The following is a 6,940-nucleotide window of genomic DNA, read 5'->3' as shown; positions in this document are numbered from 1 at the left end:
AGATTTGAAAGAGAGAGAGAGAGAGAAGAGAAAGAAGATAAAAAGATGTGCAAGACTTCTACACAGAAAATTATAAAATATTATCAAGATTCATAAATTGAAGAACTCATTATTATAAAGATACTAATCCTCATTTTTAAAGATTTAATAAAATCCCAATCAAAATCCCAGCAGGCAAAAATAAATCAATGTAATTGATCCTATTAACAGACTATAAGTAAAAAACCACATGATTATCTCAATAATCAGCAAAGGCATTTGATAAAATCTAACATTTATTCCTGATTTTAAAAAAACTCTCAGAAAATTAGGAATAGAAGAGAATCTCCACAACCTGATAAAAGGTTACAAAATACTTAAAGCTAATATCATACTTAATGGTGAAAGACTAAATGTTTTCCTCCTAACATTAAGAACAAAGAAAGGATGTCCATTCTTACCTCTTTTGTTAAAAACTATAGTGAAGTGTGATGGGCATTGAGGAGGGCACTTGTTGGAAAGAGCACTGTTGTATGTAAGCCAATTTGACAATAAATTATGTTATTAAACAAACAAACTGTAGTAGAGAATCTAGCCAGTGCAATGAGGCAAGAAAAAGAAATATAAGGCATCCAGAATGTAAAGGAAGAAGTAAAACTGTATATGCAGACTACATGATTGTCTGTGTGGAAAATCTTAGGAAGCCTACAGAAAAGCTATCAGAACTAATAAATGTTGAGGAACATTATAGGGGAAAAAGGAGCAATATATAAAATGAATTATATTTCTAATATACTATCAACGAACAAGTTGAAACTGTAATGAAAATGTACCATTTATAGTAACATCAAAAATATAAAATAATTTCACAGGGGTAAACCTGTGAAGGGGTGTGCAAGACTTGTACACTGAAAATGACAAAGTATTGCTAAAATGCACTTAAGAATATATAAACAAATGGATACATATACCGTATTTATGGATTACAAGATTCATTTTTTTCAGATGTCAATTCTCCCTAAATTGATCTATAGATTCAATGTAATTATATTGAATTGTGATTCCAGAACATCTTTTTTCTGGAAATTAGCAAGCTTATTCAAAAATACATGTGGAAAATGACCTGTAATAGTCTAGAAAATTTTGAAAAAGAACAAAGTTGAACGACTAACATTAGGTGACTCCAGGACTTATTAAAAAGCTACGGTAATCAAGAAATCCTGATACTGGTGTCAAGATAGACAAATTGGGTAATTACTTGTATAAAATATCGGCTTTAATCCACATTCCACACCATATACAAATATTACTTCAAATGGATAGTAGACCTAAATGTAAAACTGAAAACTGTGTAAGTTATAGAAGAAAATGCAGAAGAAAATCTTTGTGGCTTTGCATTGAACAGATATTTCTTATATATAACACTAAAAGTATGATTGATAATAAAAAAATAATACTCTTTACAAAAATTAAGAAGTTCTGTTCGTGAAAAGACATTCTTAAGAGAATAATAGGCCACAAACAAGGAAAAATAATTACAAAGCATTTATCTAGTAAGACCTTGAACCATAATATATAAAGAACACTCAAAATTCAGTAAGAAAATAAACCAATAAAAACTAGACACAATATTTGAATATTTGAATAGACACTACAAATTAAGATATATAGATGGCAGATAAGCATATGATATCAATATATCATATTGACACAATATCAATATCATTAGTCATTAGGAAAATGCAAATTAAAATAACTTCACATTATAAGAATGGCTAAATTAAAAATACTGACCAGGGCACCTGAGTGGCTCGGTCATTTGGGCGTCCGACTTTGGCTCAGGTCATGATCTCACAGTCTGTGAGTTCAAGCCCTGCGTTGGGCTCTGTGCTGACAGCTCAGAGCCTGGAGCCTGCTTCAGATTCTGTGTCTCCCTTTCTCTCTGCCCCTCCCCTGCTCATGCTCTGTCTCTTCTCTGTCTCAAAAATGAATAAAAATATTTTAAAAAAATAAAAACAAATACTGACCAAGTTCTGGTGAGGATGTCAGCCGTTAAAATTCTCCTACATTGTTAGTGGAGATGTAAAATGGTTAACTACTTTGGAAAACAGTTTGGCAGTTTCCTAAAAAGTTCAACAAATACCTACTAATCACCTAACCTTTCTACTACCAGATATTTACTCAAGAAATAAAAGCTTATGTCCACATAAAGACTAGCCCATGAACATTCTTAGAAAATTTATTTACAATAGCCAAAAAATGGAAACAACCCAAATGTCCATCAACAGGTGAATAAACAAATCTACACAATGGAATTGTATCCAGAAATAAAAACGGATGTACTGTTGATAAACAATGATGGAATGGATGACTCTTAAAATAAATATACTGAGTAAAAGAAGTTAGACCAATAACCAGTATATACTGGGTGATTCCATTTTTTTATATAAAATTGTAGAAAATGCAAACAAATCTATATAATATCAATGGCTGTCTATGGGTTGGGTTTCTGAGAGGGATGGGATGGAGGGATTCCCAAAGGGTACAAGTAAAGTCTGGGGGTAATGAATATGTTCATTATCTTGATTGTGGTAATAGTTTCATAGGTGTTTTCACATTTAGAACTTATAAAACTACACTTTAAATATGTGCAGTTTATTATATGTTAATTATACCTCAATAAAGCAGTTACAAAATTCCAATTTTTTTTGTAGAAAATCAAAAGTTGTTTCCAAGCCTTACATAAAAAGGGCAAAGTGTCAAGTATAGATCAGATAATTTTGAAGTACAAAATTGGAGGACATATATTATCATATATCAAGACTTATTATATAGCTCATCAATTAAGAAAGTATGATCGTGTCACAGGGATGGAAATGCAGACTAATGGAATAGATTAAGGAGTTGACCTACATAGTTATTTGATTTATGAAAAAAGTAACACTACATGCCATTGGTGAAAAACAGTCTTTTCAATAAATAGTACTACATCAATTGGATATTCATAGAGAAAAGAATAAATCTTGACTTCTAACTTCTACCACACGCTAAAAACAACTCCACGTGGCTTGTAGATCTCAATGTGAAAGACGAAACATCTAGAAAGTAACATAGAAGATATCCTCATCACCTTGAGGGCAGGCAAAAGCATTTTTTAATGTTTATTTATTTTTGAGAGCATGCGTGTGCCTGCACAAATGAGGGACGAGCACGAAGAGAGGGGGACAGAGGATCTGAAGCAAGCTCCTGGCTACAGCAGTGAACCTAGTGAGGGGCTCAAACTCAGAACTGTGACATCATGATGCCAGCTGAAGTCGGTTGCTGCAACCACTGCACCACCCAAGCACCCCAAGTTTTTAAACAAGGCACAAAAAGCACTAACCACAACGGAAGAGACAGATAAATTGAACTACAGTAAAATTAAAACTTCTGCTCATCAACATATGCTATTAAAACAATGAAGAGGCAACCAAAAGAATATATAATATGTATATAACATTAACATCACTTATATCCTATAAACCAATAAGAATAAGACGGTTGGGGCACCCGGGGGGCTCAGTCGGTTAAGTGTCCGACTCTGGCTCAGGTCACGATCTCGCGGTTTGTGAGTTCAGGCCCCAAGTCGGGCTCTGTGCTGACAGCTTGGAGCCTGGAGCCTGCTTTGGATTCTGTGTCTCCCTCTCTCTCTGCCCCTCCCCCACTCGCACTCTGTCTCTCAGGAAATAAATAAACACTAAAAAAAAAAAGAATAAGATGGTTAATTCGCTTTCAAAAATTGGCAAAAGACAAACAGAAACTTCACAAAGAAGGGTATCTCAAAGGCCAATGACATCTGGAAAAGTGGTTAACTTCTTTAGTCAACAGGAAAATGCTGATGAAAATAAAAGTGAGATACCATAATACACCTACCATAATGATACAGTTTTTAGTAGGTGACAATACCAAATACTGGCAAAGTTGTAGAACTGGAACTCCCACGTATTGCTGATGGGAATATAAATTGGCACAATAATTTTAGAATACTCTTTGGAAATATCTAAATTCGAACATATATATGTATTATGTAGGACCCCACAGTTTCACACCTGGTGATAAAGTCAATAGAAATATATTATTAGTGAGAATATAACTGGTACAGGCTTAAAGAGAACAATTTGGCAGGATCAAGTAAAATCCAGCAAATCTACATCACAGAAATTTTTATACAAGTACCAAAGCCCATCCGTCTATAAAGATGTTTGATATGGTAATATTTGTAATGGTAAAAATGAGAAATAACCTGGATATTATCAATTGGTAGATGGTTAATTATTTAAGTTCCATGAAAATTATTTGAGAGCTAAAAAGAATGATGTAGATCTATATGTACTGAGTGGAAAGATATCCCAGACATATTGTCAAATAAAAGATTTTGCAGAGCAATATACATGACATGATTGTTTATTAACAGAATATACAATTTTAATTTAAAATGTTTTAAGATTACATATATGCAAACATAGGGAAAGAGGTCCGGAAAGAGACACAGAGGGTTAACAGTGGTTCTCTTTAAAACCTAAAACTGGATGAGGGGAAGGCTGAAAAGTGATACAGGTTTTCTACTATATAATTTAAACAACAAAAATATTTTCAAGAATTGCTTGCATATTTTTTAAAAGACTAGTTTTTCTCATCACAGGAATACCCCAAGTGAAGAAGTAGTGAAATATAATCATCATTAAAGTCAAAATGAAAGCTGCAGGCTGCATGAGAAGGAAGGGGATAAGATTGTTCATGTGAGCCGCAGAGTTCATTTTAGAGAAAACATAGCAAGAGCAATGGCTCCATCTCCCACCAAGGTGAAAAATAACTCTTTGGGGGCACCTGGGTGGCTCAGTCAACCAGTTAAGTGTCTGACTTCAGCTCAGGTCTTGATCTCACAGTTCATGAATTTGAGCCCCGCATCCAGCTCTGCGCTGACAGCTCAGAACCTGGAGCCTACTTTATATTCTGTGTCTCCCTCTCTCCCTGCCCCTCCCCCACGCGTGCGTGCGCTCTCTCTCTTAAAAATAAAGATTAAAATATTTTTTTAAGTTCTTTGTGGGGAACCAGGAACAGTCCCAGCTCTTATAGAGTCTGATCTTAATTCTTTTTTAAGAAAAATAATGTAAAATTACAGTAATGAAACTAGGAATAGGATCTTAGAAGGGCCAGTGCAAGTGAGAAGTCTTAGAGCTTAAATTTAATTAGCTTTATGACAAACTTCTGTGTGTAACATAATCAAATATTACATAAATTTTGGATGCAATAATGCAAGTATTTCCAAATGGAGAAGACAGAGAGTAACATAACTGTGAATAATGAAGTGCTATTTGTGAGAGGACTATATGTTGCCAGGGATTTTATTTTAATTTATAGCCTAAAAAGTTGTATGTGTATTCAAACTATAAACTATTTAAAGTTCACATCCATGTCTCATGGTTAACTTCAAGAACAACAAAAAGAACATAGCTAATATTTTTTTCAACTAAAATTTTTTTCAATTGAAAATTTCTTCCTGCCTTAATAACATTTCTTGTGATAGATTCATCTTAATTTAAACCTTTAAAAATCATTTACATTCTTTGGCTACTTTATTTTAAGAGTTTAGAATATACTCATTCAGAAATGTATTATAGCCCAGCCAGGAGGCACATCAGACCTAGGAGTCTGACTCAAGATGATAGCAAAAAGTGTGAACATTTCACGAGATCAGGAATCGTGGCTTGTACATTCAGTCCCAATGTCCAGTGCCTGTCAGAGGGCACAGTGAACCATGATAATAACTACCATATATTGTACTGACTACCATATATTCAGCCAGATTCTGTGATAAGTGTTTCACAGACAGTATTCTTCCCTATTATTATCCTCTTGGGAAGGACTATTATTATCCTCTTTATTAATGAGCAACATGAGGCTTGATTAGGTGACTTAACCCAAGGTCACACAATTTTGAAGTGTGATAATTCTGATAATTCTGTTTCCTGGAACACTTCAATAAATATTGGTTGTGGGCACCCTTGATTAAATGGAAGGAATAAAGGAAGGGAAAGGAAGAGTGAAGAAGGAAAAGAGGACACAGGTCGATAACAAGGGCCCATGGCATTGACCTTTAGGAAGAAAACCATTTCCCTGAGGGGAATAATGGATGAAACCAACTTAGCACTCTTATCTCAAGAAGCCTGTATGCTGAGCAGATTATCAGGACAGGCCTACCTAGCAAGGGAGCTTCCCTCTCCAGTTTATTTTGTACCACTCTACACTTTGCTCTCTCCTGTACAATCACGCTCATTCTTCTCCTCCTGGTTTAGTGGTTGTCTGTCTACACTGGTTACCATTGAGCCGTCTGTTGTTCTGGTCATCTTCATCCCTTTGGCTCTTGTGGCATTACTACCTCCAGGTCACAGGCACCTTTGATGAGGCTGTGAGAGACATACAGTCATTCTCCCAAGGGCTAGCCACCTCCTAGGTACACAGCCTTGGAAGCACCACAACGGTCCCCTGCAGAGATCCTCACAGAATTTTATCCTCACTTCCTAGCTGGCATACTTTCCTTCTTCTCTTCTGGTCCTCAAGAGCTTTTCCCTTCCCAGTTCCTCTCTGAAATTGGCTCAAGCCATTCCCAAAGACCAGCCTTAGACTCCAGGCCACACCATTGAAGGCCCAGCCAAGGTCCCTAAGTTTCCAGGTCACATTGAGAGACTCTCACTGTGTGTGCGAGTGTCACACCATTTTTAAATGGATGGGAAAAGAAAACATGAGGGAAAAAAATCACAATCAACATTTCCATACATTATTCTGCCACATTTCCCTGTGTGGGGTGATACCCTGGGTGAGGAACGTAGTAAAATGATTAGGTTTGAGGCAGGAGACCACAGACTGGCTTCTGGTGTGATGAGTTATGGTACCTCTGAGATAACCAACAGGAGACATGAAG

This window comes from Panthera leo, chromosome B2 (genome assembly GCF_018350215.1).
Source record: "Panthera leo isolate Ple1 chromosome B2, P.leo_Ple1_pat1.1, whole genome shotgun sequence".
Classification (NCBI taxonomy): domain Eukaryota; kingdom Metazoa; phylum Chordata; class Mammalia; order Carnivora; family Felidae; genus Panthera; species Panthera leo.
This window is presented reverse-complemented; position numbering follows the sequence as displayed.